The sequence below is a fragment of the Lynx rufus genome, unplaced genomic scaffold (assembly GCF_022079265.1).
Source record: "Lynx rufus isolate CCGP_SWC_20201006 ecotype Redwood Valley unplaced genomic scaffold, mLynRuf1.p SCAF_7, whole genome shotgun sequence".
Taxonomy (NCBI): Eukaryota; Metazoa; Chordata; class Mammalia; order Carnivora; family Felidae; genus Lynx; species Lynx rufus.
In genome coordinates this window covers 106,729,563-106,753,441 of record NW_025814889.1, presented here as the reverse complement: position 1 = coordinate 106,753,441, position 23,879 = coordinate 106,729,563, and positions in this window count along the sequence as shown.

The window sequence follows — 23,879 nt, the reverse complement described above, 5'->3', positions numbered from 1 at the left end:
TACCCATCCAGTTACGGATTATTTTTCCTTAATCTTTGTACTTGAATGTTTCCTGATTTTTTTTTTCAACGTTTATTTATTTTTGGGACAGAGAGAGACAGAGCATGAACGGGGGAGGGGCAGAGAGAGAGGGAGACACAGAATCGGAAACAGGCTCCAGGCTCTGAGCCATCAGCCCAGAGCCCGACCCGGGGCTCGAACCCATGGACCATGAGATCGTGACCTGGCTGAAGTCGGACACTTAACCGACTGCGCCACCCAGGCGCCCCTAATGTTTCCTGATTTTTAACTTCATCCATACTTTTCACTCTGAAATCCATATAAGAATTCTTGGTCTCTATATTTGCACTGTTGTTTTCAATATATGTTTTCTAGTTAATTCCCTGTATGAGGCATTTTTTTCCTCAGTCTATTACTATAGCCTTTGTCCTACAACCAAAGCCTGTGACCAAGCACTGCCAGTGGCAGTTATCCACAAGATATTTTTGGGTGTGCATAGATGAAATATGATTATGGTATTAACATATACAGAAAATAAATTGTAAATGTGAATGATCAAAACACATAGTTACTTTAACAATACATATAAACACATTTCCACTAACAAAAATAACTGACATGAAGGACCAACACAAAGGAAGGTTACCTTTCTGTCCCATAATAACCCACTCTTAACCATTTTATTGATACTATAATTGATAAAAAAATATCAAAACCATCACTAATCTTCTTTTCCATAATAGATTTCTGAGGTTGTACCTGGTCTTTCTGGACCCTTTAATTAAGATAAATAAGCCCTGGCCAGCCTGTCTCCAATCTGGTCTTTCGCATTACAGACAGTAAGACAGATGGAGTTTCTGTTCTTATATCTATTTTTTTTTCAACTCACCCATAGCTTTAGGGTGAATCTCTTAAGGTTTGGTTTTCATGACTTCCTATTTATTTTGATTTACTAGTTCTGGTAATAGTTTTGCTGATAATTTTTACTTCCCCTTCTTAAATTTTCTCCCTGGCTTCTGGATAGAGTTCTAAAACTGAACTTTGGGCCTCAAACTTTGGTGTGAAATCTCATCACTCATAGTCCATGCTCTCCTGAGTAGGAGGGGGAAAATGGTTCCTATCAGAATGGTGATATTTGAAGTGTGACTAAAGAATGATTTTCTCTCGGGCGCCTGGGTGGCTGAGTCGGTTGGGCGTCCGACTTCGTCTCAGGTCATGATCTTGCTCACGGTTAGTGTGTTCGAGTCCCGTGTCAGGCTCTGTACTGACAGCTCAGAGCCTGGAGCCTGCTTCAGATTCTGTGTCTCCCTCTCTCTCTGCCCCTCCTCCACTCACGCTCTTTCTCTGTCTCTCAAAAATAAATAAATGTTTAAAAAAAATTAAAAAAAAAGAATGATTTTCTCTCACACTTTGAGGGCAATGGAAAGGAGCCTCAGTCCTATAAATAACAAAGAGGAGAGGTTTCTTCATTTTAACACATTATGAACACAGTGACTGATCAGTAAAACAATTTGCTCTTTCTACTTGTTTTTCCATTAGACTAGTGCTCTGTGTCTTTAAATTTTAATGCATTCCTAAAATAGAATAAAACATTAAATAACTATAACAACAAGAAGCATATACTCACAGACTCCCTATGTATAAATAAATGCAGACTACTGAGTACAACAATATTCTTTTGAATCATCTCTTAAGGCTCCATATTCATCGACCTGAGTAAAACTCCTTTAGAATTCAATCAAGTCTGAAACTTCATATGTTAAAAACAAATAAACAAATAAACATATGGCTTTCATCAATTTAAATTAATCTTGTTTTTTCAAATTTTAGTTTCCCATTATTTAGACACGTAAAGTCAGAGACAAATATAAATGTATTCACAATAACCAACCTATGAATAATGAACAGGACAATTTAAATTCCCCTTTTTAGAAAACGGCCAAATAAAACTTCAAACTGAAGACCCAGGTCATATTATTTTAATGACATCTATTTGAGATTTATCTTGAGTATGTCCAGTTTCACACCAAGTGGCTGGATAATTCAACAGCCCACCTGCAGAAGGTTCCTGCGCACATAAAACTCACAGCCAGGACTCATTTCCTATTCACTTTTAGAAGCAATTTAAGCATTGATTTTAATGTTTAAAGGCAGCTTGAGTTCCAGATACCCAGATGCCTAATTTTTATGCTGCATTTTTATAAGAACATGGTCCCATTTATGGGTTCCTGTGAACAAGTTTCAAGTTTGATTTTTGGAGAAACAGACAGATAAAATTTGGGGGCCCAGGTGTATGTGTGTTTTAAATGGTACCCTGTTAGTCTGAATTATCTTCTGGTAAAACTCAGGATTTCATTATTTGTTCAACAATCTGTATATTATAGACACCTGCAACTTTATGTGTGTGTGTGTGTGTGTGTGTGTGTGTGTGTGTGAGTGTATATATATATATATAGTATATATACACTATATATATATACTATTTATCTATAGTAAATGCTAAGCAGAAATATCAAATTTAACTTTACTTTCATCCTCAGACTGTATATTAAGGGGAATATTATAAAAATTACACTAAAAATTTAAGCAGGGACCTCTTTGAAATTGGAAAACAACAACTGAATTCAATTCTAACCTTCTTTCTGCATGAAGGTAATAGAATCTAACTAGAAATCAAAGTTCCCATTCCACTAAATCAACGATTATAATGTATGACTCAACGTTTCAAACTAGACATCACATCACATTATGATGGATGAAGGAAAATTCCCATTCTTCTCATTCAGGGCCTGGAAGACATGAATAGAGACATGCAAATCTTACTATTTTTACTTTAGACAAAAAGATACAGGTTGAGTGAATATCAAATGAATGTCAGAATGAAACAGTAAAACAAAATTCTCATGTTCTGTATCCACTCTTGAGAAGACATCAAAATCTAAATCTTACTTTCTGTGCTATAAAACAGTAGTTTGCTTGGTTTTTGAAATACAAATTATGTAAGCATCAAAAGAAATGTCAACATGTAACACAACAAGGCCTAAAAGACACATTAAAAGATGCTTAACATCACTCATCATCAGAGATATAGAATCAAAACTACAATGAGATATCACCACACACCTGTCAGAATGACTAAAATAACACAAGAAACAACAGGTGTTGGCACAGATGTGGAGAATAGGAAACCTTCCTGCACTGTTGGTGGGAATGCAAACTGGTGCAGCCACTCTGGAAAACATCATGGAGGTTCCTCAAGAAGTAAAAAATAAAACTACCCTACAATCCAGCAATTGCCCTACTAGGTTTTAACCCAAAGAATACAAAAATACTGATTCAAAGGGACACATGCACCCCGATGTTTACAGCACCATTATCAACAATAGTCAAATTATGGAAAAGAGCCCAAATGCTCATTGACTGATGAACGGGTAAAGAAGAGATGGTATATAAATGTATATATATTTACTCAGCAATCAAAAAAATAATTCTTGTCATTTGTAATGATGTGGATGGAGACAGAGGGGATTATACTAAATGAAGTAAGTCAGAGAAAGACAAATACTATATGATTTCACTCATATGTGGAATTTAAGAAATAAAACAAATGGACATAGCAGGGGAAAAGAGAGAAGCAAATCATAAGAGACTCTTAACTATAGAGAATAAACTGAGGGGTTCTGGTGGGGAGGTGGGGGGATAGGTTGAATAGGTGATGGGGATTAAGGAAGGCACTTGTTGTGATGAGCACAGGGTGATGTATGGAAATGTTAAATTACTATGTTGTACACCTGAAACTAATATTACATTATATGTCAATTAACTGTAACTTAAAAACAAGCTTAACAAAATAAATAAAACATAATAATAAATAAAAAATAATAGGGCCTTCCTTATTATGGCAGAAATAACTATTAAATGCTAATGCTAGGTGGCCTGAGAGACAGTAGATATGCACTAGGTTATGGCTATTAATTCTACTCCTGGAGCAGTTTTGGGATTTGGGATCCCCAATCTGTATATTCTTAGATAGTTACATTTGATCTAGATATGGAGGATCAAATCTGGGTCCAAACATCTTCTAAATGTAGTGAAACCACTTAATTATATATTAAGTATTATATTTTACAGAAGTAAAGATGCATGCTACATACATAGAAAAACTATGAAAATATGTTTAGAAAGAAAAGGTGTATTTCTATTTATTTATGGAATCAGTTGATATAACAGTATCTTTAATCCCAACTAGCAGATATCTATTTTTTCTCTGCCTGTCAAGAATCCCAGTGGTCCCTTTCAATTTCAAAGGAATTCTAAAAATAATATCTTAAACTTCTCAACAAGATTATACATAAATCCTATGACAGTCCTCTTAATTATCCTGCTGATTGCTCTATTCCCACCCTGATCCATTTTGGGATTACCTTGAGATCAGTTTCAATACCTACAATATATTCAGGCTGCCTAATTTCGGGGTTCCAAAGAATGCTCTCTATAGTTCTCTGTAAATGTATCAGAGGAAAAACTGTGTATGGCTCTTCTATTTCTGAAGATGCATTTCTTACATCATATTATATTTAAAAGTATGTGTTATATACTACAAAGAGTTATAATGAAGGAAAAGAGATGAGAATTGTTGATAACATGGAGCTCAGAATATATATATATTTAATATAATATTTAGAATATAATATTTAATATAACTGATAAATGAAAACAATTGAGTATCATATATTATTTTTATGGTATTAGCATTATTATAGTTGCTACAAAGGGAAGTCACATGCAAGATGTAATCCCTGCACCAAAGAACTTACAACTGAGTTGAAAAGGAAATAACATATCTCAGTAGACAATTTAAGATAGTAGTTAATATAAAATTCCAAAACGTATATTTCATGCTAAAAGTGTTCAGAAATACTTTCCATTTGGTAGCATAATACCATTGGTTTCATTTATAGGAGTAGTTTAGAGGTTTACTAAAGGTGTTATCTTAAAATGTTATTTTCATTAATAGTTATAAATTCAGTTAGGACACACACAGAAGCAGAAATGGGTAGGAGGTATTAGATGGCTAAATCAAATAATTATTATAACTGAACACTGAAAATAAGTGGATTCCAATTGTATCTTGAATGTCAGTCTATTTATTTCAACTATTTACTGGGTACATAACTATGTACATATGTACATAACTATGTACATAATAGTACAACTATTTACTGGGTACATTTACAGGGTGACCCCTAAAGTCACAGAGATTAACAAAAGCAATGTGACCTAAAAGACTACAGAAAGTTCTTCAGATCAAGAGATCAATGGGATTTTTAAAATCTAATTATAAAGCAGATTAGAATGGGAAAGAGGTTTAATAAACGTCTACTAAATATTGGATTTCTTACAACGTTTCACATTTTTTTTGGATCCAACATAATTGTATGGTTACCCATCACATACACTTGCTCATTCAAATCTCAGAATCTCACAACAACCCTTTCAATTGGAATAGTCACCACTGCTACCAAGTGTTTTACATATAACCTAGAATCAGAAAATTTAAGTGAGTTGTCACAGTTAAACAGCCAAGACTTAATTATAGACACTGGCTGGGACACACTGTGCTCTTAGAAATAAAAGCTACAAAACAATCTTAGGATCTTTGAATTATTTTTTTCTCTTTTGTCCACTGTTTCAGAATAAATCAGAATAACAGTAGAGTCTTAAGAAGGAAGTCAGCTAATCAACAGTGTAACTTTGAAGGCAAGGACGCTTTTGTATAGTTGCAAAAGGCAGGTGGGAAATGTAGAATATTCTTTCTTCTAGTAAACCTCTGATTACCTCTCAGAATCTACTTACAATGCAAATGAAAAGGGTGCAGAGAATTCTCTCAGCATTATGCTTTACATTTAAACGCATTTCACTTCATTGCCAACACACCAGGTTCACTGTGCATAACAATGAGTGTCATTGGCAATGGATTTTATACATTCTATAACTACAAGCAATAAGTCAAATCCTTTTAAAGCCTATGAAAAATTAATGTTTAACAAAAGAAGCATAGTAATTCTGTTATTCATTCCTGCATTAGGTTCATTTGTTCTACTTTGTTATTTCAATCTGGTAAACAGTTTCTTCATGCTTTTGCACTTATCTACCGTATTATGAGTTTATTTTGTCTTCTTAATTTAAAATTGAACAGTGTGACATCCTCTTTAGTTCTGATACAGCGTTGCACAATTTTTCAGTTACCTTGCTTATTCCTAATCAAGTAACACTGTTACTGGACACTGTTATTTAACATTTGATCCAGCCAGTGAGAAACCAAAATATGAATACTTTATAGGTAGTTGCATAGAAAGTAGATTTGGGGAAACATGTGAGGGAGGCGGAATAAAGACATTGTGTATGCCAACAGTATGTCCTTCACATACTTCTCATGTCAAAGTTGAGGGCCCTAGCCCATCCTATACTATATTTACCCATGATTCTGGGCTGGATTTATATCCATGCCCATTCAATGGGCACTTTCTTCATATTGCTCACAGTTGTTTAATAAATTGTAAGTAATACCAATATGCAATTTTTATTCAAGATGCCAAAAAATATTTATGTTCTTTAAGCCAAAATAGATACTTCTAGGCATCTAAGTCATAGAAATATTCTTAACTATAAGGAGAAAAGTATGCCCAATATTTATCTCAAAATTATTTATACAAAATATTGGAAAGAATGTCAATGTCCAATAGCAGCCAAATGTCAAGTACATCATGAAACATCTAAAATGATGTGAATAAGAAATATTCAATCACATAGGAATCTAGTCTAGTGGTTGAGTACAGGTCTGACTGGACTTTCTGGGTTCTCCTACAAACTGCGTTCACAAAATATCTCCCACAAACCACTGATGTGTGATCTTGAGCAAGTTATTCTGTGACACTTTTTTCTCAGCCCTTAAACGACAAGTGTAACTGCCTTATAGATTATCGTGAACATAATGAATGCACCTTAAGGTCTTTGAACAGTGCTTAGGAAGTAATGAATGCTCAAAACAGATGAGCTATTATGAATATTTTATAACTGTAATGTAATTAATATTAATGATTTGAAATAATAAAACAATTGAAATAATTACAATTGAGATTGTCAGTGATTGTTTTATTTAAATTTTTTTTGGGGGGGCGCCTGGGTGGCTCAGTCGTTTGAGCGTCCGACTTCGGTTCAGGTCATGATCTTGCGGTTCATGGGTTCGAGCCCCGTGTCGGGCTCTGTGCTGACAGCTCAGAGCCTGGAGTCTGCTTCAGATTCTGTGTCTCCCTCTCTCTCTGTCCCTTCCCCATTCATGCTCTGTCTCTCTCTGTCTCGAGGGGCAGAGAGAGGAGGAGACACAGAATCTGAAGCTCTGAGCTGTCAGCACAGAGCCCGACGCGGGGCTCGAACTCACGAACTGCAAGATTATGACCTGAACCGAAGTCGGACGCTCAACTGACTGAGCCACCCAGGCGCCCCAGTGATTGTTTTATTTAAAATTGGTTACCTTCATGGGGCGCCTGGGTGGCGCAGTCGGTTAAACGTCCGACTTCAGCCAGGTCATGATCTCGCGGTCCATGAGTTCGAGCCCCACGTCAGGCTCTGGGCTGATGGCTCAGAGTCTGGAGCCTGTTTCCGATTCTGTGTCTCCCTCTCTCTCTCTGCCCCTCCCCCGTTCATGCTCTGTCTCTCTCTGTCCCAAAAATAAATAAACGTTGAAAAAAAAATTAAAAAAAAAATAAAATAAAATTGGTTACCTTCATACTTTTTTAAATTTTTTTAGTATTTTTATAAATAAACCAGTATTTTATAATAAAACTTAAAAATGTGAAAATACACTTAACAATTACTCTAAATGACAAAAGCCAACCCCATCACAGCCTGTCAACTAACCACTGATTCCTGGATTCTTTTGTATATAAAAATTTTGGAAGCAGGACTTTGGAAGCAGACTTCCTACAGGACTGTTTTAGCCAAGATTCACTGGGTCATACTGTGCTTTAAAGAACCAAAAAACAAAAAGCACTATCTCAAACTAAGGGAGAAAACACTGTACTCATCCTAGTTTCTCAGGAACCCAGAATGATGGAGCAACCACCATCTCAAAGTTCCATTAATGTACAAGAAAAAGGAGTTAGAGACAACCTTGTGCTTGCAATTAAATCATTTGGCTTGGATGTGTCACACTCCCTCTAACAACTCATTGGTCAGATCGAGGCACAATGAGACAGCCTTGATGTGGCAGAAAGATTTTCCCTTCTTTCACAAAAGCATGTTAAAGATTAGAAAGTTAAGGATTGTGTCTAGCAGTCTAAGATTTAAATGCCAATTGGCTAGAGATTCTATCATAAGAATACTAGTTATACCCATCAAAATGATGGGCTCAGGGCACCTGGATCGTTCAGTTGAGCAGCTCAGGTCACGATCCTAGATTGTGGGATGGAGCCTCACATTGGGCTATGTGCTGAGCGTGAAGCTACTTAAGATTCTCTCTGTATCTTCCTCTGCCTCTCTCCCCCATGCTCTTGCACTCTCTCAATAGAAAAAAATATGTAAAAAATTTTTAATGTTTATTTTTTTGAGAGACACGGAGCACGAGCTGGGGAGGGGCAGAAGGAGAGGAAGACAGAATCCAAAGCAGGCTCCAGGCTCTGAGCTGTCAGCACAGAGCCCAATGCAGAGCTTGAACCAACAAGCTGCGAGATCATGACCTGAGCCAAAGTCAGATGCTTAACTGACAGAGCCATCCAGGTGCCCATCAAAAAAAAAAAAAAAAAAAAAAAAATAATTCCCTCTCCCTCTGTTCCTCTCCCCAGTTTGTGCTTTCTCTCCCTGTCTCTCTCTCTCTAAGGGAAAAAAAAAAAATATATATATATAGGCTCAGTAAAACTTAACCAAGAAATAAAGGAGGTCAAATGATTGAAAAGAGGCTGGTGAACTTCAGATTTAATTAAGAGGACAAAGAGAAATTTTTCAATATGCCACCAGGCTCTATACTTCTGAGTTTAACTGCAAATGTCAAAAGTCAAGCAGGGAAAATAGCAAAAGAAAAAAATCAATAACACAAAAGTAGATGAAGTAATAAGTACAATACAAGGTAAAAGTAGCACAAATCTACCAGAAAGCGAGTATTTCTGTCTAAGAGCTATCTTAAAAGGTCCAGGAACAATGTCCTCTTTCTCCAAGTGCCAGAAAACTTCATGTTTGTATTTCATGTCTATATTAGTAGAATTAGTTATTTGGTATTCCTGGGCATGGTCCCAGCCTTCTGTAACTACCTAGTCAGTACCGGAAAATACAATTACCTGTTGCCCTTACTTTCTCATTTGTAAAGTTACTTTATTGGGTTGAATAACATAAAATTCCTTTGAATTTGATAATTTCAAACAAAAGGTTTAGATTAAAATCAGTTCTCTATTCCCTTCTACCTGTCCAATAAGTCTGAGTTGATTATTTTTCTACTTCCTATCTTCATCCAGTTTCCTATAATCTGCAGTCTCATGGTTTTTCTCCTATATTTCTAGGGGCTCCTTCTCAATCTTCTGCTTACCTGCAAACTTTAAAAGTTGAAGCACCCAAAGTTTCTCTTTAAATTTCTTTTTTATCTTCATTCTAATGTCCACCAAACCTTTGGTGAACTCATAAATGGGTTTAAATACTCTGATAACTCCAAAATTGGTACTTGAGCCCACAGTTCTCTGCTCCTCTAGCTTATGTAACTAACAGCTACTTGGCATCTCCCCTTGAATGTCTAATAAGATTATCAAATCAACATATCAAAAACTGAGCTCCTGATCACCCCCTATCACCTACAGTACACATATATCTTGTAAATCTATTTCTCCATCTCTGCTAAAGACATTTTTTTTTTTCCAAGTCAGAGACAACATGAAGCACAATAGGTTATTTGGTAAGCCAAAAAAATCTTTGCTTTCCAGGTAGATTACTCAAAAGGTTAAACATACAAACAAAAACCTTTTACAATCTCTAGTCAAGAGCAGACCAAAACTCCAAGAACACTTTGTCCTTTTAATAGACATAAAATCAAATTCTAATTTTGTACCAGTATACTTCTGATATTAAAAATTCATTCTTTTAAAAATTTAATAAATTCATTCTAATCTAGGCCAGCTTGACTATACATAAAATTCCATCCCAAGGTTCCTTTTCCACAAACCTTCTACAATCTTTTTTGTTGTTGTTTCTTTATTTTGAGAGAGAGAGAGAGAGAGAGAGAGAGAGAGAACACTCAAATAGGGAAGGGGCAGAGAGAGAGAGAGGGAGAGACAGAATACCAAGTAGGCTCAGTGCTGTCAACATAGAGCCCAACACAGGTCTCAAACTCACTAACTGAGAGATCATGACCTGAGCCAAAATCAAGATTTGGACACTCAACTGAGCCACCCAGGTGCCCCCTACAACTTTTTTATATGCATTCAGATTTTGTCTTTTTTGTTTTTCCCTGTCTTTAATTTTTTTTTTTTAATTTTTGTTGTTGCCGTTGTTGTTTTCATTTTCCTTTTTCACATTCTGGAACAATTAGTGTATCCTTGCCTATTTTTCATACACAGTTGTTTCCATTCATGCTTATTAATTCTAAGTCGTTTAAGTACATATATTGATAAGAATGCTTATTCCTAGTGAAAACTAGAAGTAAGAAATTGTGGACTATTACACTAGCATTCTGTGGATTGGCAAATTTATAAATATATTTTATAAATTCTAGAAGTATATTCTCTCTTAGTAAATTTTTCAGTGTGGCACAAAACGTGTTTACTAATAGATCCAAATATTTCTAGTCCCTCTGTAAATGCAATGCAAAAGTGGATAAGCCTATATTCAGTAATTAACATTTAAATATTTCATCTTATTTGGGAAGAATGTAGATATTCATTGAATATCATTGAACTTATATCAATATAACTTTAAGGTTTTAAGTTACCAAAAGACTTAGAAACTATTTTAAGTGCATATAATAAAGTATACTTATTGTTGAAAGTTCATTTATAAACTTTCACTTTCATCTGTATGTGTTCTTCACAATTATGTTTAGATTATTATGAAAATTTCATGAGACTAAATAGCTTAACCATAATCTAAAACTCCCTTTCTTGCTGACAAATTCTGTAACAGAGATAACATGAGCTTATTTGACTCATAATAAACCTAAGTAAAATAAAAGTATTATACTTAATGCTGATAAATCTAAAGACATGTCTGTCTTAACTAAACCAATAAACTTAAATTAGCTTGTATTTACCAAATATTATCCAAGATAATGTGAACTTGAAAAACATTTGAGTTAGTTTCTATATTCTCTATGCAAATACTTGATTTATATAAATGTCTTTAAGCCAGTTAAATAGAACTCTTTAAAAATTAATTTTGGCAATACCCCCAAGGTAGGGGAAAAAGGAACATTACTATGATATACACACAATCATACACAGACCTATAGACAGACACAGAAATCTTAGAGCTTTTAAAATTTTACTCATTGGCTCTGCAAATGTAAAACTCACTAATTTATAATAGGACTTTAGGATCCAAATTGTGGTTCTAAGCCCTCGACTGGAACTAGAGACTAACCAGGCTAAGGACTGGTGCAGTATGATGGCACAGGGTTTAGCATAAGCAACTCCATTTTGGGTTTGTTGTCTTTTTTTACACTGACCTCTTAACTGTTCTATGCTTTAGGCAATTTGCACTTGTTCTTTCCTCATATATTTGCATGACTTACTTCCTTTTCACCTTCAGGTCATTAATAAAATGTCGCTTTCTCAATGAAATCTTTTCTGACTGCTGTATTTAATTTTGTAAAAACTTTACTACCTTCTATGCAACTCCCTACCCTCCTTCCAAAATCCCTTTTATTTTTTTTTTCTTTATGACATATCACCATTTCCCATACCATTAACTATTTACTTTGCTGTTTGCCTGATTTTCCTATTAAATGAAAGCTCCTATGAGCAATAATTCTTTTTTTTTTCTGGTTTGTTCACTGTCGTAAATTCACTGCCTAGAAAATACTGGCATATACTACATTTTTGTGATGATTGACTGAATTATTTCTACTCAATAGAAATATTTTGAACAGCGATGGGAGTATAATTTAAATCTTATTTATAATTTTATATTTTATTTTAATATGTTTATGAATATTTTAGCTGCTTCCATAGTATTTTAATTTACAAAGAATAGTTAACTCTACCCATGGGAAGGTTTTCATGTTAAATCAGCTTGCTATTAATTTAGGAATGCCTAAAAGTCCTCTGATTTGGTACTCTTAAAACCAAAACTATAATAACAGAAAAAAAATCACATAGCTAAAATACATACTTCTTACTTCTTCTTGTAACACTGAGAAACATAAGTTTTTCTGCAGTACAGGACACTGAGTAAATGTTGATCAAATATTATGTTGTTTCACACAAATATTGGATTCAAATCCAGAGGTACTTCATTCTACTTATAAGTTAGGTTCAAAAATGAATATGCATGGCACATATGGTCAAAATTCCCTTCATAATTTTATAAATTACTCTTAAAGAATAAAAAAAAATCTAACTGTTGAGTGATATTTTATATAAATATATAAGCTAACTGGTAGTATTTAGCAGAATACATATATAAATTCTAAGAATTTAAAAATATATATAAGCAAGTGATTTTATATAGTTGAATAGAGTTAAAGGAACATATGTTGGAATTCCACTGTTCAGATATAGGATATTTATAATCTAGAATATTTGGATTATTTCCTAGAAATTTTAGAAATGATTCAGATCTCTGGATATGATTCAAAGGAATGATATAAAACTTGGTAAAGTTAAGGCTAAAATCAACAACATAAAAACAACAGGTGTTGGAGAGGATGTGGAGAAAGCCGAACCCTCTTGCACTGTTGCTGGGAATGCAAAATGGTGCAGCCACTCTGGAAAACAGTGTGGAAGTTCCTCCAAAGATAAAAATAGAATATCCTATGACCCAGCAATTACACGATAGGGTATTTACCCAAAGAATACAAAACTACTGATTTGAAGAGCACATGCACACCAATGTTTATAGCAGCATTATCAATAATAGCCAAAGTATAGAAAGGGCCTAAATATCCATTGACTGGTGAATGGATAAAAAAGATGTGGTATATATATACAATGAGTATATATACTATACTCAGTCATCAAAAGGAATGAAATCTTGAGGTGCCTGGGTAGTTCAGTTGGTTAAGCATCTGACTCGGTTTTGGCTCAGGTCATGATCTTCCTGTTTGTGAGTTTGAGCCCCACGCCTGTCTCTGCACTGACAGTACAGAGCCTGCTCAGAATTCTGTCTCTCTCCCTTTCTCTCTACCCCTCTCCCCCCCAAAAATAAATAAATTATCTATTAAAAAAGAATGAGGGGCAACTGGGTGGCTCAGTTAGTTAAGCAACCAGCTCTTGGTTTCAGCTCAGGTCATGATCTCATGGTTCATGAGTTTGAGCCCCACATCGGTCTCTGTGCTGACATTGTAGAGCCACTTGGGATCCTCCTTGGGATCCTTGGGATATCTATTTTGTACTTAGTAACATAACTTTGTGTGTAAAATTGAAAAGTGAACTTAGTTTATTAATTCATAGGAGAATTCTCCATTATAAATTGACGATATACAAAGCCAATAATACAATTTCAGGCAATAAGAAGTTGAGTTCCTGAGATGAAAAAACTCTCTCTGTCCTTCCCCCGCTCACTCTCTCTAAATTAATTAATTAAATTTAAAAAATAAAAAAATGAAATCTTGCCATTTGCAACATCGATGGAGCTAGAGTATATTATGCTAAGTGAATTAAGTCAGTCAGAGGAAGACAAATACCATATGATTTCACTCATACGTGGAATTTAAGAAACAAAACAGATGAACATAGGAGAAGGGGTTAAAAAAAGAGAGGTAGGCAAACCATAAGAGACTCTTAACTATAGAAAACTGAGGGTTGATGGAGGGAGGTGATCATTGGATAGGCTAAATGGGTGATGGGTATTAAGGAAGGCATTTTTGATAAGCACTGTGTTTTATGTAAGTGATCAATCACTAAATTCTACTCCTGAAACCAATATTACTCTATATGTTAACCAGAATTTAAATAAAAGCTTGAAACAAAAACAAAGTAAATAATAAAAAATTGCCTGATTCAGCAAAAAAAGAACTAAAAAAATAAAACTTAGCAAAGTTAAAATAATAAAATGTAAACTTCTACTAAATAAGCATATATTGAAATGATGGAAAAAGGTTAGTAATCTATTTTATGGACATATGATTTAAAAATCTTTCTAATAAAACTGTATAATGGTTGATCATTTTTATCACCAAATTCTTACAGTTGACCACCAAATTTGATTTTGTTGTGGCTCATCACATTAATATTTATTTATATGCAGTATTCTCACAGATTTCTTTTAATAAGTGATACGATCTTCAACAGAGACAAAAACATAAATTTCATATTCGATATTAAAGTTGTTTAATATAACTAAAGTTTCACTGAGGCTAGTTTAGTAGATAGCTGTTTAATATGTTTAAAGAGTTACTTAAATAAGTTTATATATTTTAAGGTATTTGTTCTGGCTAAAATTAATTTAAAAAGCTATATTTTAAAAGGTTGTAAAATTAGACACTGAAAACAGAGGTTCTTATTTCACTATGTAATGCTGTTAAACTTTTAAAAGCAGAATTACCATGTGAGTAGCCAAGTTCCTTTATAACGTATTAATCTGAAAAACCACATAAACTGTACACTTGCAACCTGGCACCTTAGAGTATCTTTCCCAATCCAAACACTGTTCCCCAAATAGTGTTTCATAGAGATTTAAAAACTCATAAAGATTTTCAAACTCAGTTGGTGGTCCCTGCATTTTTCAATGGTCCCATTTCCTTGTACATTAAAATTGTAGCTAAGGTAATTCACGCAGAGAAGACTAAGTTATAAATATATGTTAAGACCTCACAATATGTCAGATACTATGCTACGAGCACTATATACATTATCAGTTTTAATCTTTACAAAAATCCTTAGAGATAGTAAGTTTATTCCAGTTATAAAGATGACTCAATTAGAGACCTCTCACCTAAACACAGGCTTCCAGAAAGAGCCTCAATTTCTGATTAGGTTACTACTTTCAGTGTCTGCCATTAGGAATAATAACAGCAAAAGTGATTCAGTGCCAGGCACTGGGCAATATGGTTTACACACTTTATGTTATTTATTTATCCCAATAACCTCAAAAGATAAGTGCTATTATATTCTCCTTTTATAGAGAATGAAGCTAAAGCTCATGAAGATTATGTAAATTTCCCAAGTTTACACAGTTAGAAAATGGAAGTGTGAGAGCGCCTTTCAGCTCTCTCAAACCAAAATTGCAATCAGTGGGTATGCCTCCCTTCAAAGTTGTAGAGCTTAATGGCTAACTCAGAAGATTCCAACCACATCCAGGAAAACTACAGGAAAACTGTAGGAAACTACAGGAAAAAAACAGTCCAGTACTTCTACTGCTGTGTGACTGCTTCCTTCATATGAAATAGGAATAGGAAGAAATCATTCCTCAAAAGACTGTTGTGGGGTTTAAATGAGAAATTCATTTAATGCACTTAGCACACCATCACTGAGGAGCCCCCACCTTACTCCCTCCACCAACAGAGGAGTAATAAAAACTCTTTCCTCATCATAGTGAAACATAAAGTCAAACTTATTGTCAAGCTTTGCCACAGATTTATCCCTAAAAAGACTGGGCTTAGAGTTAGATAACTGGTTAAAAGGCATAAACGCTTTGGGACCACAACATAGAAAATAATAAAACCACAGAACACCCAGAATGTAAGTCAACTCATACTGACAAAAATACCAACCATTTGGCTTTAGAATTTCATTAGAAACTTTACCAGACTATGTATCTCAAGTAACAACTCAACTGTATTTTATAATTAGGGTATCTATTTTGTATTTAGTAACATAACTTTGTGTGTAAAATTGAAAAGTGAACTTGGTTTATTAATTCATAGGAGAATTCTCAATTATAAATTGACTATACAAAGCCAATAATACAATTTCAGACAACAATAAGGAGTTGAGTTCCTGAGATGAAAAAACTTATTATTTATTCATAGTCCACCATGTTCCAAAAATACCTAACTCATAATCCTTCTTATAAACTATGTAAAACCAAGCAAAATGATATAAATTATAAATGCTTATGAAAACAGAAACTTAAAATATTTCAAATAACTGTACATATTTGATACCATACTTCTTTGGCTAAGGGATTAATTAAAATTTTACTGAGAACTAACCCCTCTGTTTTGCAACAGTTGTCACAGACTATTTATCATGCTATTTTGGCGAAGTTGTTTTTTATTCTCAAAACAAATAACAAAACACACACCTGTCTGCTTTTTTATTTGATAAGCACTATCCATTTTGTTTTCTTTGTTTTTTTTTTTTTTTTTACAGCTCAAAATACATTTTCATGGCAATGGAAATGTTAATGAAAACTCAATAAATATTTATTGAGTTCCTACTAGAGCAAGATGTGTTGCCAGGTCCTGAGGGGAACAGAAAGGTAAATAAGATTTGTTTTGTGACTTCTAAGATTTTACCATATCATCTGTCTGAAATGTAGGCTACATGATGAGACGGAATGGAAAATTAGATTGGAAGGAAAACTAGGGCCAGATCAGGACAATTCTTCCATTAAGAAGAATTGATTAAGATTTTGGATTTAACTATATCATCAGGAGATTTAGTATCAGATAGACCTGGTTTGAATCTGCATACTTCTATCTGGTTAGCAGTGAGATACTAATACAGCCACTATAGGATACTCTCAGATAATATGTTATTTTAAGCTTTAGCTCAAAATAGGGACAGTACTGACTTCTTTTCAGTTATTTGCAGCCATTCTTCTCCCACTTTCCCTTCAAACTTCCCACATTTCTAAAATGTGATATCCCTTAATTTATTCACTCCATTAACTCCTACCCTTTTAGATGTTAACTAACACTTAAATACTCAGAAAATTTATCCATGACATTATATCCATGATGGATCAGTTTCCTTTTTAAAAGCTTACAGTACTCTGTTTCCTTACTTGAAATTATGTTTCTATAATTTATTATATAACAGAATCTGTAATCACTGGGGACAGGGGGTGATTACTAAGGTGATTTTCTTTTGGTCTACCATGCATTCTTTTTCCTTCCTTCCTTCCTTCCTCCTTTTTGTCCTTCCTTGTTCCCTCCCACCCTTCCCTTCAAGGTCAGGCATGATGAAAAGTGTTTGTTACTAAAAAGACCCATCACCCAATTAATATGGTTAAAGATCATAAGATGACAAGTTAACAAGTGACAAGTTAAGAACTGTTTATCCTAGTTAAGTTTATTACATATACAATTTAGTCCATTCAAGATGTATTTATTGCATTCCTATTTTGTGCCTAATTCTGTGAGAAAACAAAATGATATAGTCTTCAAGGTTTTCTTGGCAATAAGTACATACATATATAATAAATGAGAAATACAAAGGAATATATAATCAAATAACCATACATATCTGCATTATGTTCCTAGCATATTGTCAGCACTCAACAAATATCTGTTCAATCGGCTGATGAATCCAAATGACTAATGACATAAACTCAGATGGGGAAAAAAATCAATATGGACTAGAATACTTGAAACGTTTTCACGGGAAAATGACTTTTCAGTGAGATCTGGAGATGGGGGTAAAATTTAGCTGAGTAGCTTATCATTCATTTTCAGTGCTTAGGTAGTAACTGCACATAATAGATACACAAAAAATATTTAGAAAAAAAAACAGAATTGCCAGTACTCGAAGCCCTAATAGAAATGTATTTTAACATAGTTTAGATTTTAAAATCTATGTTGAAAAATTAAGTCCATGAGAAATACATTTCTAGTGAAAAGAAAACAATTGAGACATAATCAGATTTAAGATTTCAGGTATAAATTGCAAAATGCTAATCAGTATTAAAATAGACTAATTCTGTGAAAGCTCTTCAGAAAGAATATTAACAAACCAATACTATATCAGGTAAAATATAAACATTAGGAAGCTCATGGTATAATGCAACCTACTAGGGAGACAATATTTTACTTAAAAATGCAAATTACTGAGATAACTTTCTTAAACTAAAATAACATAAAATAACAATAGAATAATATTTAGTTTATAAAAAGTAATTGCTTCCAGGTCTCCAAATGTATAATCATGACCTGCACATTATAATTTTCAAACACCACAAATTAAATAAGTAAATCTCCCGGTCTCTGGCATGAGAGACCTTAGATTTAAAATACAGCTTTTAGATTGTCTCTATACAGGAGTAAAAATGAGAACAATATTTTAAAAATTGAACCATCAAAAATGTTTTTTCTCCTTATTTCCCTCCTCTGAATTGTTAGAGAACATTTTTGTTTCATTTGAATAACATCTGAAAAGAAAACATGCCAAAAGAAACTAAACTAGTAGTAGAGTTTAATCCTGAATCCGCATTTTAGATTTAAAATCAACAAAGAAATATAATAATCTATTATTTAAGTTTATAAACACTTGGGAGGCATCTAAAACGTTCTGAGGAGAAAGTAAGGTGAGGAAATAAAATTATTTTCTGTGATTACCAATCACAAAGTCTTCTATGTTTATCATTCAAACAAGTTCCCCCCCTTTGTTTTGTTTGTTTTGTTTTTTTAAATACATTGAATTGCATATTGGTCAAGAAAGGGAAAAAAACTGATAATTTTTTCTATACCAGCTTACACTATCAGTATTAGCTGTCCTTTAATGTTTATCTATTTCTGAGACAACACACACAGACACACACACACACACACAGAGAGAGAGAGAGAGAGAGAGAGAGAGAGAGAGGGAGGGAGAGAGGGAAGGAAGGAGGGTGGGAGAGAGAGGCAGAGAGACAGAGGGAGAGAAGAGTAGGGGAGGGGCAGAGAGAGAGGCAGACAGAGAATCCCAAGCAGGCTCCCCTGTCAGCTCACAGGCCAACATGGGGCTTGAACCCAGGAACAGTGAGATCATGACCTGAGCCAAAACCAAGAGGGGAAGTTTAATCGACTGAGCCACCCAGATGCCCCAGGTGTCTTTTAAAAACACTATTTTCTGGCACAAAAACAGACACTCAGATCAATGGAACAGAATAGAGAACCCAGAAATGGACCCACAAATGTATGGCCAACTAATCTTTGACAAAGCAGGAAAGAATATCCAATGGAATAAAGACAGTCTCTTCAGTAAGTGGTGCTGGGAAAACTGGACAGCGACCTGCAGAAGAATGAACCTGGACCACTTTCTTACACCATACACAAAAATAAGCTCAAAATGGATGAAAGACTAAAAGTAAGACAGGAAGCCATCAAAATTCTTAAGGAGAAAGCAGGCAAAAACATCTTTGATCGTAGCCACAGCAACTTCTTACTCATCACAGCTTTGGAGGCAAGGGAAACAAAAGCCAAAAGGAACTATTGGGCCCTCATCAAAATAAAAAGCTTCTGCACAGCGAAGGAAATAATTAGCAAAAATAAAAGACAACCAATGGAATGGGAGAAGATATTTGCAAACAACATATCAGATAAAGGGTAAGTATCCAAAATCTATAAAGAACTTATCAAACTCAACACCCAAAAAACAAATAATGCAGTGAAGAAATGGGCCAAAGACATGAATAGACGCTTCTCCAAAGAAGACATTCAGATGGCCAACTGACACATGAAAACATGCTCAATATCACTCATCAATGAGATACCACCTTATACCTGTCAGAATGGCTAACATTAACAACTCAGGCAACAACTGATGTTGGCGAGGATGCGGAGAAATCTCTTTTGCATCTCTTTTGCATTGCTGGTGGGAATGCAATCTGGTGCAGCCACTCTGGAAAACAGTGTGGAGGTTCCTAAAAATAGAATTACCCTGCGACCCAGCAATTGTGCTAGTAAGTATTTATCCAAGGGATACAGGTATGCTGTTTCAAAGGGGCACATGCACCCCAGTGTTTATAGCAGCACTATCAACAATAGCCAAAGTATGGGAAGAGCCCAAATGACCATCGATGAATGAATAGATAAAGAAGATATGGTATATATATATACAATAGAGTATTACTCGGCAATCAAGAAGAATGAAATCTTACATTTGCAACTGTATGGATGGAACTAGAGGGTATTATGCTAAGCGAAATTAGAGAAATAAAATATCATATGACTTCACTCATATGAGGACTTTAAGATACAAAACAGATGAACATAAGGGAAGGGAAGCAAAAATAATATAAAAAGAGGGAGGGGGACAAAACATAAGAGACTCTTAAATATGGAGAACAAACAGAGGGTTACTGGAGGGGTTGTAGTTGGGGGGATGGGCTAAATGGGTAAGGGAAATTAAGGAATCAACTCCTGAAATCATTGTTGGCACTATACAGAAACTAATTTGGATGTAAATTAAAAAATTAAAAAAAAAAACACTATTTTTCAAGTCCATGAAGTAAATCTCTTAAAATCAAGAAATCTAATTTGCCAGATTACAGGTGAAACATTTATCTGTGTATTTATTTCCCAGTCTCTGGAATATTAAGGGGCATAAATAAATTTTAATCATAACATTAACTCTACAAATATTCAATCTTTGGTATATATTATAATAAAGATCAAATTATCTGTAGGACTCAATTTATTCATGTGTCCTTAGCTTATAAATTATAATCAAGGATTGAATGTTCTTAAATTTACTATGGAATATTTTACATAAAAGCTATTTTTTTAATTTGTTTTGACAGGTGACAGGTAAGTTGAATATTAAAGTGATTTTAATGTGATGATGTGACTCTTTAATTGCTTTTAAATCACTGCAAACTTATTCTGGTTGGCTAATTTATAATCAACTACTTTTTGTCTACTTATCTTGTCACCTGAATCCTCCAGCCTCCATAAATTTAGCTTGCTCCCTTCTTATACCATCACCTTCTGTGCCACTGGCTTTCTCCTCAGTTTTCTCCTTCTCCTCCAACATTCTGATGGTGAAAAGTGCATGATAACCCACGCTACATGAATTCCCAGCTAATATAAAAGAATCAGATGTGCATAAACAAAGAGAAGCTGGCCAACAAGCCTACTTCTTTCCTAGACTCCTTCCCTAATTCTATTTTTAATGCTCTCTTGTGTAATTCTTCTAGACTTTTTCTTATAAATCATCTATAACCAGTCCTGGCAAGATTAGATACCAGATCAGCTTACTTATACTTTTGGCTGCTATTTTTCCATTTGCTTTTCTGCCACTTCATGAGCCAGGTTAAAATATTTTTTCTTCAGGTAAAAAAGAGCTCTAAAATAACTATTGAGGCCCATTTCACTTTGCTCCTATAGTTTGGTTCTTGGTCTTCTACATGAGGAAGCACTCCCTGCTTTATCTCAAAAATTCCCTGAACTTTGTGTTAATTTAACTTAGACTTAAAATCACTTTGTTCCTACCCCAGTCCCCCATTTTGGAGGTCTCTCCAAATAGCTATCTTTTCTGAAAGTTGCCATTAACTGGAACCATTGCCTCTGGACTATTAATTTGCTGTAGCTCAATGACTATGCAATCTGATAGATTTCAGCATTCATCTTTCAGCATCCACGTGCCATATCTATCACTTCTCTTTTTCTGTAACAACTTTATTGAGACAGAATTCATATACTACAAATTCACCCATTTAAATATACAGTTCAGTTGTTGGAGTTATTTTCAGAGTTGTACACTCATTACCACTTAATCTTAGAATAGTTTTATTACTGAAAAAGAAACTCTTCATCTTCCCATCTCCTATGTCCTCTCCTCCCAGCCATAGGCAAACACTAATCTGTATAGATTTGTCTTTTTAGGTCACCTATTCTGGACATACATCTTGCTTTTTTCATGGAACAACCCACCCCAGAAATCTCTTCATGGCAGTGTATTGATCTTCCTCAGTTCTTACAGATACAGAGCCCTCCACTGTGTGAATGAATCCTGGCTTATTCAACCAGTCCCTACTGATTGTCAAAGAGTAGAAATGGGATAAATGTCTGTTACAAAGAGTTCCACTGAACAGCTTTGCATATAACATCATTTGGTTTTTTTGCCATTACATCTATGGAATCTATTCTTAGAAGTGGGTTGCTGAGTCAAAGGGTAAATACACATGTAATGTTGCTAGCTGTTGCTAAATTCCCCTCAACCGGGTTTGTGCTATTTTGCATTCTCATAAGCAGAATATGAGGGCACCTGTTTCCCCACAAGCCTTGCAAACCGACCATGCTGTAAATCTTGGATTTTTGTCAGTCTATAAAAAATAATAACAGTGTAATTTTTAGGTGTATTTATCTAATAGAAAATTAACGATTTTAAAGTGTACAATTCAGTGGTATTTAGTCCATTTACAACATTGTACAACCACTAGGTCCTTGAACTTTCATATTTTTACCGTCCTAAAGGAAACCTCTGCACCCATTCATCCTTCATTCCCTCTCCTTAGCCCTTCTATTTAAGCCATTGGTCTATTTTGACCTGTATATGTTTTTTTGTAGATGTTTTTGTATATGTTGTGAAATAAGGGTACAACTTTATTTTATTGCCTATGGATATCCAGTCATTCCATTATCCTTTATTGAAGAGATTATTCTTTCCCCATTGAATGGCCTTGGCAACTTGCTCAGAATCATAGGATTATAGATGTAGTTTATTTCAGGACTCCCAATTCTACTCCATCAGTTTTAATATCTATCATTATGTCAGTATTACACTGTATTTATTACAGTAGCTTTTTAGCAAATTTTGAAATCGAGAATTGTGAGATTTCCAGGGCACCTAGGTGGCTCAGTCAGTTAAGCATCAGACTCTTGATTTCAGCTCAGGTCATGACCCCATGGTGGTGGGAAGGAGACCCAGGTTGAGCCCTGCAGTGAGCATGGAGCCTGCATAAGATTCTCTCTCTCTTCCCCCTCTGCCCCTCTACCCCACTTCCATACTCTGTCTCTTAAAATTAAAAAAAAATCAATTTAAAAATTAGTAAATAAATAAAGGCAAGAACTAAATTATATTTTCAGAAAACAAGATTCTTCACATAGATAATCCTAAAGAAACTACAAAAATGACTAGAATAAAACAATTTAGCAAGATCTCAGGATAGTAGTTTAACTTCTAAATAATTTTCATATGCTAGCATCACAACCCTGGAAATTATAATTTTAAAATTCCACTAACAGTGTGGGACACAAAAAATTCTTAGAAATATATTTAATAAGGGTGCCCGTGGGTGGCTCAGTTGGTTAGGTGTCTGACTCTTGATTTCAGCTCAGGTCATGATCTCACGGTTCCTGAGTTTGAGCTCCATGTCGGGCTCTGCACTAAGAGTGGGATATTCTCTCTCTCTCATTCTCTCTATCTCTCTCTCTCTGCCCCTTACCTGCTTGTGCATGCACTCTCCCACTCTCAAAATAAATAAATTTAAAAACAGAAATATATTTAATAAAAATCATAAGAGACCTCTAAAAGAGAGCATTAAGACTTTAACGTAAGCCTGATAGAGACTACATGTGTTCATTTTATCATTACTTTTAACACTGTGCATGGATGTAATAAATGTGTTTCACAGGAAGAACAGAGCATTTAGAGAACATTCCTGGCATATATTATCAATCCCTCTAGGTAAAATTCACTTAAATATTATTCTGAATTAATATTTCATCAGGCTAACAGTAGCATCCTAGGCTCAAAAGTATGTGCCTATATTCCAAAGTTACTAAAGTCTGCAATCATGCACATTCAGATAGAATTTAT